The sequence below is a fragment of the Pinus tabuliformis genome, chromosome 8 (genome assembly GCF_031772625.1).
Source record: "Pinus tabuliformis cultivar Carrire ecotype Pingquan chromosome 8, CPIR1, whole genome shotgun sequence".
Classification (NCBI taxonomy): Eukaryota; Viridiplantae; Streptophyta; class Pinopsida; order Pinales; family Pinaceae; genus Pinus; species Pinus tabuliformis.
Genome location: NC_142294.1, coordinates 1,618,381,815 through 1,618,393,040, shown reverse-complemented (window position 1 = coordinate 1,618,393,040; position 11,226 = coordinate 1,618,381,815). Strand labels below are relative to the sequence as shown.

Genomic DNA, 11,226 nt, shown 5'->3' with positions numbered 1-11,226 from the left:
CTCAAAGTTAATAACTAATCATGTTATGTCAAAACATAACATCGAAAACATTCATATTGCTGGATAGATGGATAGAATTGCAGCTTTATGGAACAACAAGAAGAGCTATACTATTTCACACATTGCCAGATCCAATAACAGGGAGGCTGATGCATTATCCAAAATGGGCCTTACTTCTCCCCAAGGCGTATGGAGGATGCAGATTAATTCGGCAAACAACTGCTTCCAGATCCAGGACTTTTGTCTTCCTGACTTTTAACTCTCATCATGTTTTGTTTTCATGGTATGGTTTTGTTTTTCATGGCACGTATTTAACTTATGCTAGGCCTATACATTGACACAATACATAGCAAAGGTATGAATATTATATCTCTGTTGGCATGGAAAACAATTTTGTTTTAGATATCTAATGAACATATATTTCCTATCTCCATCAAAAAACTATGTATATATACAGACCATACATCATAAATTCCGCCATATTTATAGTATGTGGAGAAATCCTCACAGCTGTACATGTATAGGCATCTTGCTGATATACTCAATATCAATATATAGCTTTTTTTCGTACTGAAAAGTTGGTCAGTACATGTGTTCTAAATAGAAAAATAATGCCTGTGATAAAAAAATGAATATGTTGTAAAGTAATTAGAAGTAAAAAAATATGTGTTAGTAAGATGTTTAAACTTTATACTTTTCAAAAAATTCAGATAAACTATTTAAGATCTATGTTAACTAATATGGATTGATAAAATGTCTATTTTTACATGTTATGTAAAATATTTTAATGTTAATTATATATATCATGAAAAAATAAGTTTTTATAGTTAAAATATTTATTTGGTCTTATATATATTCTATATAGCATTAAAAATACAATTTAATATTTTGTACTTTAGAAAAATTTGCATCAGGAAAAATTTAATCCATATAAACTTTTATTAGATCCCTACTTAAAATAGATTTATATTCTCACCACAACTGAAAATTATTTTCCTCAAACACCTTCAACTGGACAAATGATCCGGATATAGAGTAATAATGCTTTTAACTCGTAACGCAAAAGGGTAATGCAGCTGTATATTCTGACTCTGGATTCGGAATAATATGTTTCAGAGTCTGATAGAAATAGTGCTTCAGGAACAATACGTTTCCTCTGTTGTGTTGTCACAGAGAATAGATGAGTTCATTCTTCTCCGAATATAAAGATTGTCGCAATTGCCTGCAACGCTACTTGTTAATTATCCCACATTCATGATGCTGTTTGAAACAGACGAGGGGGCGACTATAAATTAGCGGGGCTTTTAGATTAAAAGCCACGGAGCCGTGTGGTCAACGCAGAGCGAACTATTCTTTCGCCTTTTACTAAAGAATACTGTGTGTTGTTCGAATATACTCAGCGCTGATGCCACCTGGAAAGACCAGTAGGAAATTTCTGTTCGAATATACTCAGCGCTGATGCCACCTGGAAAGACCAGCGGGAAATTTCTTTTTCAGGTGGCATCAGCCCTCAGTATATTCAAACAGCATCAGCCCTCAGTATATTCAAACAGCACGGGAATATGGATTTGGAGAAAGGCCTGGCGAGCGATTCTGAACAATATAATTCACTTTGCAAGCTTTGCTTTGACGTAGGAATTCACGGAGCCGTGTGGTCAACACAAAGCGAACTATTCTTTCGCCTTTTACTAAAGACAATCAGCGGCATACGCCAATTTTTGGAAGCCTACGACTATTTTCGGGCGCGGGGCTCACAAGTCAATTCTAATAATCTAGGTTAGTGTCCTCAGCTTTTCGAATCAAATATATTATTTATCATGTGTTAGGCAAATCTCTCTTTAACATTGGAGACATGAAAGATTGAACCAAGTGAATTGGGTGTTATAAATTTCCCTCTCATTGACGTCCCGGTTCTGGAATCTCCTTTCCCTCAGCCCCTTAGAGCAAGCCAGGCTGGTCAACCATCCAAATGACCTTCCTTGTTTCATATAACATTCGGGGCTTAGGAGCGGCCCCCAAATTCTTGGCTCTGAAAGCGACATTCCTATCGGCTAGTCCTCATATCATTTTTGTTCAGGAGACCATGCATTCCAGCTCGACTGCCCTGGCCTTCTTCAGAAGAATGTTCCCCTCTTGGCATATGGCTGCCATCAGCGCTGACGGCCTGTCGGGTGGCCTCGTATCTCTATGGAACCCTCTCACGGTCAAAGCCAAAGCATATAAGTGTCAAGCTGGCATTCTTATCTCGGCGACCATTCGTGGAAGGCCCCACCCAATCAACTTGCTCAATGTATATGCGCCATATAGGAACAGACTTCCCTTCTGGGATTCTCTTCTTCTCTCAGGTATCCTTGATATTAACTCTCTGATCATTGCAGGTGATTTTAACTTCACGCTCAGCTCACAAGAATGCTGGGGTCAATGCTCTTCCACGGACAATCTGGCTGTCAAAATGCGTGGAGAGCTCCTAAAAAGAGACTTGGTTGACGTCACACCGGTTCCCTTGACCCCCACATGGGACAACGGCAGGCTGGGTCACGCCTTCATTGCAAAGCGAATTGACCGCTTTTTGCTGTCGTCTGCCATCATTGAAGAATGGGGGATGCCCATTGCCAAAACAGGAGACGCCAACACATCTGATCATAAGCCCATCTTTCTGGTTTGGGTCAGCGAACAACAAAGAATGGGCTACTCTTTCAAGTTTAACTCTGTACATCTACAGGACGAATCCTTTGTGGCCTTCGTCAATTCCAGCTGGGGACATATCAATCTATTAGAAGAGGCTCCCTTCCTCACTTTTCGTGAAAAAATCAACAAGCTTAGGGAGGGCATTAAGTCTTGGCAGATCAAGAAGAAGCAATCGGACTCTCGGGAACTAAGCAACGTCATCCAAGAAATTAGTATGATCTCGTCTACCATCCACCAACATGGCCTCTCTTTCGACAAAAAGGTTCTCCTTTGGTCTCTGGAAAAAAGGAAACAAGCTCTGCTCCTAAAAGAGGAGGCATCCTGGAGGCTGAAAAGTCGAGCTCTTTGGCTCAAACAGGGCGACAGGAACACAAAGTTTTTCCACAACTTTGCCAGTGCTCGCAGAACAAGGAACTCAATATGGAGTATGGATGATAACAGCGGCAATCCCCTCTCCTCTCAGGCTGATATCTCCGCTGCGGCCACCTCCTTCTTCATCGCCCAATACAAGCGTCAACAAAATGACATCTATGATATGATGTGGGCAGTCAATCACCTTCCGACAATGTTTGACGACGACGCTAATGAAGTCTTCCTTAGGCCTATTACTGACGGGGAACTTTCCAGCATTATAAAAGGCTTCAAAAAAGATAAGAGCCCGGGGCCCGATGGAATTCCGGCAGAATTCTACTCTCATTTTTATGATCTTCTCAAAAATGATCTCCTCAATATGGTCAATGCCACTTGCCAGTCTGGGAGTATCAACAGCGCTCTATCGGCCACCTTTATTGCATTAATCCCAAAAAAAGACAAATCCTCCTCCTTCGGGGATTACAGGCCCATTGCCTTATGCAATGCTCTTTACAAGATTATCTCCAAGCTTATTGCTGAGCGCATGAAAAAAACCCTCAGCCTCTTTATCACTCAACAGCAACATGCTTTTCTCAAAGACAGGCTTATTCTCGACGCTGTCGCCCTTGCACAAGAAGGCCTTTTCTCCATCTCCTCCAGGAACATTGATGCGGCCGCCCTCAAAATTGATCTCACAAAGGCTTTTGACTGCGTTAGTTGGAGCTTCCTCAGAGTTCTCCTCGCAAAAATTGGTCTCTCGCCGCGTGCATGCAGCTGGATTATGGCATGCGTTGAATCTGTTCATTACTCTGTCATTATAAACGGAATCCCATCGACTTTCTTCCAGGCCGAAAGAGGGCTCCGACAGGGATGCCCACTGTCCCCTCTCCTCTTCATTCTGGTAATGAACTCTCTTAGTTCGCATATCAACCTTGCTGTCGGCCAAGGAAGATGTAAGCCTGTTAAGATCTGTAAGGATATCTCACTCTCTCACAACTTTTTTGTTGATGACATTCTAATCTTTGCAATGCTATGTAAGTCTTCTTGGGCCTGTTTATATGTCATCTTTCAGAAGTTCCAAGCAGCTACGGGCCTCATGATCAATAATGAGAAATCCAAGCTATACCACAATAATTCCAATTTACCCACTGCTCTATGGATAGCGGGCCGTTTCGGCATCAACCTCGCTCTCCTTTCAGATGGCCTTACATATCTCGGATATCGCCTCAAAGTCAAAAACAACAAGTTCAACGATTGGTTGTGGCTCATTGACAGGTTCTATAACAAAGTCTCTAAATGGGAACTGAGGCTTTTATCCCTTGCTGGCAGATTCGTTCTCGTTCAAGCGGTTCTCTCCCAACTCGCTGTTTATTGGGGACATCTTTTCGTCCTCCCAGCCAAGGCCATCAAAATCATGCAGTCAATTGCCGCAAATTTCCTATGGGGCGGCCATTCTTATCAATCTAAGATACATCTTGCAAGAATGGATATCATCACAATCTCCAAGAAGCATGGGGGTTGGGGTCTGTTAAATATGAGGCGATTTGGCAACGCGCTCATTTGCAAGTCCATGCACAGGGGTTTTTACGGGAACAGCCCATGGTCCGCTCTAATCAAACAGAAGTATTTAAAAGGCCGAAACTTGGAACACTGGCTCAGAAGATCATCCTTGGGGATCCGTCACGGCTCTCCCATCTGGTGCAGCTTCCGCAAGAATCAACGGTTCTTCATGAGCAATCTTAAATGGATTTTTTTTACAGGTTCATCAGTCTATATAGCACTTGACCCTACCTTATATGACTTAGAATCACAGATCCCCCCGGCTCTCCTCACCTTCTTTCACTCTAGGGGTATTTTCACCTGGTCCAATCTCATTGATTCTTGGTCCTCTCTCGAGCCCATCTGGAAAACAGACCTTCAACTTCATATCCCTCCTCCCCTCCGTCCCCTTTGGTCCTCCGCCACCCTCTCTTTTTCTCGCCGGAACATCCTTCAACTTGGAACCAAGGACGAACTTATCTGGTCCCCGGACTCTACCATCCACCCCATCACTGTCCGTCGACTATACTCCGCTCTTTCATCTCACATCCCACCATCCCCTTCCCTCTTTCCTCTCAAATTTTGGAAAGCTTCATGCCCTCTAAAATCCATCCTTTTTGGCTGGCTCCTTTTCTACAACAGAAACCTTGCCTGGGACGTTCTTCAAGCAAAAGGGTGGCACGGTCCGAGTCGATGCAATCTTTGCCTTTCTGAGCAGGAAACGAACATCCACATGTTCTTTCACTGCGCGGTTTCGTCTGCTATCTGGAATGAGCTGTCCTCTTTCTATGGTTTTCCCATCCTTCCTTTCTCCACGGTCCAGGAAGCTTTTCTCTGGTGGTCCTCTCAACGACCATCATGGCACGCCTTATTCCTACTATCTGTCTGGCATATTTGGAAATGGCGGTGCAGCCGACTCTTTCAGGATTCCCATCTTCCGCTGGATTCTATCATCTCTCTGATCACAGGATCCTCGCCTCCTGTCTAAGGTCTTTTCATCTGGTGCTGGTCGCTTTTTGTTCATGCTTAACTTCCATGTATATCAGCATCTGGCAATTCATCTGGCAGTTCATCTCTGCCCCTGTTTTATGCACATATCGGCTATTTGTTATTATAGGTTCTCAATTTGTTGACCTTTCGTTCGTATGTTTCTCTGAACAAAATCTTCTCTTATTTTGGCTTCTCGATGGAAGCTCCTTCTGAACAATCGTCTCGATCGACTGTCATTTTCGAACAAGGTCCTTTTGGTTCTCATTCGCCATTGTATTGAACAGAAGTATTATATGAACTCAATATAATCTATACTGATTTTTCCTCTGAAAAAAAAAAAGAAGATAATGTACCATTGACCTCAGTGTTAGCCTTGGGAAATTTTAATACGGAATTCATTTTTAAATTTATCAGTGCTTATAAAAAATATTAGTTATTGTAAAATTTGGTGATGTAACATTGACCTCAGTGTTCATACGAGCTTTTTCCCTCAGTGTTAGCCTTGGGAAATTTTAATACGGAATTCATTTTTAAATTTATCAGTGCTTATAAAAAATATTAGTTATTGTAAAATTTGGTGATGTAACATTGACCTCAGTGTTCATACGAGCTTTTTCTTTAAGCTTGGGAAATTTTAATATGGAATTTATTTAAAGTTCATATTTATTTTTAAATTTAGCAGTGCCTTTAAAAAATAAAAATGTTCAAATCTCAAAATTTAGTGATTTGAAAGAAATAATTTTGTCCCGAGTGAATTGCTTTTACGAAAAATAGAAATTGAGATATTTTTTTGGGAAAAAAACACGACAAATAATATTCAAATCTCAAAATTTAGTGGATGGAAAGAAATAATTTTGTTGAAAGAAATAATTTTGTCCCGAGTGAATTGCTTTTAGAAAAAATTAGAGATTGAGATATTTTTTTTGGAAAAAAACACCAAAAATTACCTTAATAAAATTCATTCCTATTTAATATAGATACAATGTCTTGTGCCCTCTTTCAAAACAGATAACTTATATGAAATTAGAATATCTATCCACTTATTAAAGTCTACCTAGAAGTTGTTTAAAAGTTGTAGTTGGATTTTGCCACTCCTTTGAATTAGACTATTATACAAAGCAAACCATTTTCATGTTTTTTTGGTATACAAAAGAAACCATCTATGTATTATGTTTCATTCATAGACGATTTATTTTGAAAAAGATGATTATATTTCCTACGAAAGAAATTTAAATTTTTTAGCAAATTCAAAAAAATTTAAGACTCTTAGCACTAACGAATAATGGAGAGAGTTACGTGGGAAAGATTTTGAGTAATTCTTTTAATAGTGTGGAATATCATGGTAAAATATTTTAATAAAATAGATTCGTAAACATGATAGATAGGAATATGCACTGTGATATACGCACAGAACATAAATATTGAGCAAAGACAATCAATACTACCTATTATTTGACATGTATATATATTTAATTCAAAATATATAAATAATAGTTTTTTCTTTCAGAAGTTAATCTCATTTATCAGTAAAAAAATTACATTTGCAGTGGCTTGATATAAGCCTTTGGTATACCACTTGGAAAACTATGGAAAACTAGAGCATTGGCAAGATATCATGTTTTTATTCTTTAGATAGTTTTGAAGAAGAGTATAGAAAAAATTGATTGCATAACAAAACCATAGCATGAGCAAACTTAGAGGCCTTATATGCATATACTCTCTTGTGGTAGTAAATGGATTGAACTCAAAAAACAAATAAGCCAAAGGTATATAATGCATGTAAAAGATTTAATGGAATTTGAGGGGTCCAACGCAATAAAGGTGGCTTTCGCTTGATTAGCCTTTCCTGGGCTTGCTTCTAGAGCAAGATGGGCTTCAATTCTCTCCAAACGGTGGCCTAATTCTTGTAGTTGCAACTACATGTTGTGCAACACAAAAAATTCATCTTTTGTGTCATTCCACTCAAGCAAAACTTTACCCAACATAGACTTCATCTTCTAGTATAATTCGACATTGCATAGGTATTGGTTTTGATACCCTCAAGTATGGCCATTGTCAAGAACCCAATCAACATTTTTTGCAATAATCTCAGAACGAGAGTGACAACAACATTCTTGTACAATTTCCTCCTTAGCTTCCTGTAGTTCATGTTAGATATATGATAAAGTCTACTTTCAAAACTGGCGTGCCAAGGGTTCAACACAATATCTATCCCTTGAACCATTCGAAGCTCCACGACCACCATAACCCCTCCGACATTGAGCCCTTTGCCTTATCACGGCTGAGACTAGAAGTAGGAATGACAACTACGAAAACCAAATAGAGGGATAAGATTCTCATAGACCAAGCCTTGAAGGGGATAAGGGCTAATGAACTAAGATATGCTTGTGATTTTTCCTATCCAAAATCCATGATTATAACTAGGGAACTAGGTCAACAACCAAGAAGAAACAACAACTATGAACTACATAGAAATCCATTAAGGAATGCAAGATTGAGGGAATGCCTGTACTACGTGCTTGATGTTGCACGTGCATGTATCTCCTTCATTGGTACTTGGCATGATTCATGTGTTCATCCGTTCGTGAATAAGTCTTCTAGCATGCACTCCTTGTTCATCTTGTTGTTGTCGCATCATGTCTCATCCATGTACCTATATCATCAATCAATTATGACGAGACACCATCAAATCCAGAAATCTCTTAGTCTACCATGATGCATCATCTTTCGTTTTCGGGTGCAGGTGACTGGGAGAGGACAAGGCTATGAAACTGCGCAGAGCACATTTCTGGTCGGGATGCGGGCTCTGGGGCACTGTCAAGGAAAATTGTGCATAGGTCACTAGGAGGTTGAGATGAGTAGTCTAGAACAACAGTGACCATCTATGAGATCTGGCTTGGGTGGAGGGAAGAACTGCGCAAATTTTCTAGGGAGGTAGTGTAGGAAACAGGGAGGACACTGGTAGTGAAAACTGCATAGATTCTCCAAGGAGACTGGCTGAATTGCATGAAATGTCTGTGCAGTTTCCAGGCTGAGCGGGGTGTCGGGTAGCGGGAGGACAGTGCTAGAAAGCTGCACAGTTTTCAGGAGCAGCAGGCTGACTAACAAGGGAACTGGCTGATAGAACTGCGCAAATTTCGGGGACAGTGCAGTGACAGGTGGAGGGTTCCTATCCTTCATGTTTGTGCAATTTCTTTAGTCAGCAGAGGCGGGCATGCTGGCAACTTCTGCGCAATTTTTTGGAGTGAAGCCCGAGGTCAATGCCCGGTCAAACTCTCTGGTTTACTAGCGGGAAGCTTGATAGATTTGTTTGCGGGCAACCTAAATTGAGATGGCTTGCTGAGCAACTTCTGTGCTGTTCTGGGTGACAACCAGCTAGGTTAACTGCGCAGTGAAAACTGCCTGGGAGGTAGCCTCAAGCTCTGTGCCATTCTGGGCAACAGTACACGATCACTTAGAGCTGAGACTGCGCAGTGCAGCTCAGTAGAGGTCTGATTGGTGGAGGGTGGTCTGGTCGACAATACTTTGGAAAAATGACTAAGTGTGTGAACGAGTGAACTCATGCATGCATGACCTTGCGAACACACACTCAACATGAATCGATGACAAGACACCTCGAACCATCAAGACAACATACGCTTAATGTGACTGACTGAAGGGTGCAAGCGACAAGCGCGACACTTGAGATAGATTGTTGAACGACCGCGACGACACTTGCGTGACATTGCATACAACTTCATGTGTGAGTGCACCAGATGCTTTCATAGAGAATACAAATTGTACACACGAAGGCAGACCTTGAACATAGCCAGAACATGACTGCAAGCATGACATTACAACCAACATGCCAAAAGATGACCAGTGAATAGTTAAGCGAGGAGGGTGCAAAGACTAGACATGAGCTCATGGGATGATCCTGAGTGTTTGCAAACATCAAGGAAAAAACCAAGGAAGGCTCCGCAATTGGATGCAGGCAAAAATTTTGAAGGGTGTTGCAACCACTACAACACTTGGCAACACACTAGTTGAATACCAACTTCTCTATTTTGGTTCATTCACAACACTGGGCCTTGGTCCATTAGGGAGTATTAAATCATTGTGCGGGTTACTTCAGCTTCTTCACTTACGCCATGGACAGACATGGTTCACCTTTTCCAACTCAGTCAAGCACAACAACAAGTTTTAGCTTGATCACAGTGTTTCGAAATCCAAGGAAGGGTAGTTTGGATCGCGAGCTTAAAATTTTCAGAGTATAAAGTTTTCATCTCTGGTGTTTCTCCACTACCAACAGGCCTAGACAGTACCTCGACGGAGTCACGCAGGAACACACACATTTCTCCACTACTAGCGAGACTGGTCAGTACCCCGGTGGATTTACATGCTTCACCTCTCTGTGCAGGAAGCCTTTCTCTTCTTTCACCTTTGTGTTTTTGAAAGAGGAATGTGCATATGCACTTATTTATTTTTGGGGCGGAAGAGGTATCCCGAATTATTGAGAGCAGAAGAGGTCGTTCCTTTAGAGAAGCATGTAAGACCTCTGATATCGGTTTGCTTGTTTAGATTTCCCCCTTCACCATTTCTACTAGTTGGATGAGCTTGAACACACAAAGCATAAGACTGAGTATAGGCATGGGGTTTCCCGGGGTGGACACAGGTTCATGGTTGGACCAGAGCTTCCCTTGAAGACGACTCATATTTTCCGTCAAGACTTCATCGACCGAACGTTACAACCAAGCACAGGAAGACAAATAGATGACTGACCAAGTGTTGTAGTGTCACAAGACTCCTTGGATCTTAGCCACATACTCATTCAAAAGCCAGAACTCAGTAGAGGGAAGCACTTATTGGAAAAACCAAAAATAGCATGATATTAAGCAAACAAAACAAAGCAAAGCAAAAATAGCAAAGTAAAGCGAAAATACAACAAGCAAGCAAAGCGAGCAAGCAAACAAACCAAACCAAGTCAGCAAGCAAACAAACATGCAAACCAGAAAGCAAAGACAAGCAAGAAAGCAAACACTACTCCTACTCCTACGCTAAACAGTCAGGGTTACGTGAAATGAAATTTCTAGTGAAGCCACCATAGGCATACTTGACCTGCAACCACAAAGATACAAGCGATTAAAACAGATAAAAAATAGTGTGCAACAAAAAATACAAAAACTTGAAAAACTTGCACATGAGAGAGAAGGTCTCGCCTGTGGGTAGAAAGATGTGTCACAACCACCCAACACACATGCTTACCTCTTTGGTGACTACCGTTTTTCAACAAACCTCGAAAGCCTCTTGCGAGTGTGTGTTCTTCTGCACCAAGTTTCTTAGTGAGTGTGAGGAAGGACTGAAGCTTGTTACCTGCAACACGACTTGCCAAGTAACACTGTTCCAACCATTCAACGATTGGATCATAAAATTTGTGATGGTCTTTTTGAAAGACTCATGATCTTTGAAAAGATGGATTCCTTATTCGAGTGAGGGGATCATGATGGGAATCTGGTACGGATAGACATATCCGATCATTCTTTTCGGTCATGTCAAGAGAGTGAGGACCTGCTATAGCCATCAACACAGGCTGAAGTGCCTCACATGTTTAACAGAAGTCTGAGGAGAAAGATGTTCCATGGTGAAGATCACAGTGCGTGAAGTGACTGCCATTGGATG

General features: G+C 41.1%; 1 pseudogene; it reads left to right on the top strand.

The window, feature by feature from the left end:
* Nucleotides 1-1,326: 1,326 nt before the first annotated feature.
* Nucleotides 1,327-1,396, top strand: LOC149242268 (U5 spliceosomal RNA; annotated as a pseudogene).
* The last annotated feature ends 9,830 nt before the right edge of the window (nt 1,397-11,226 follow it).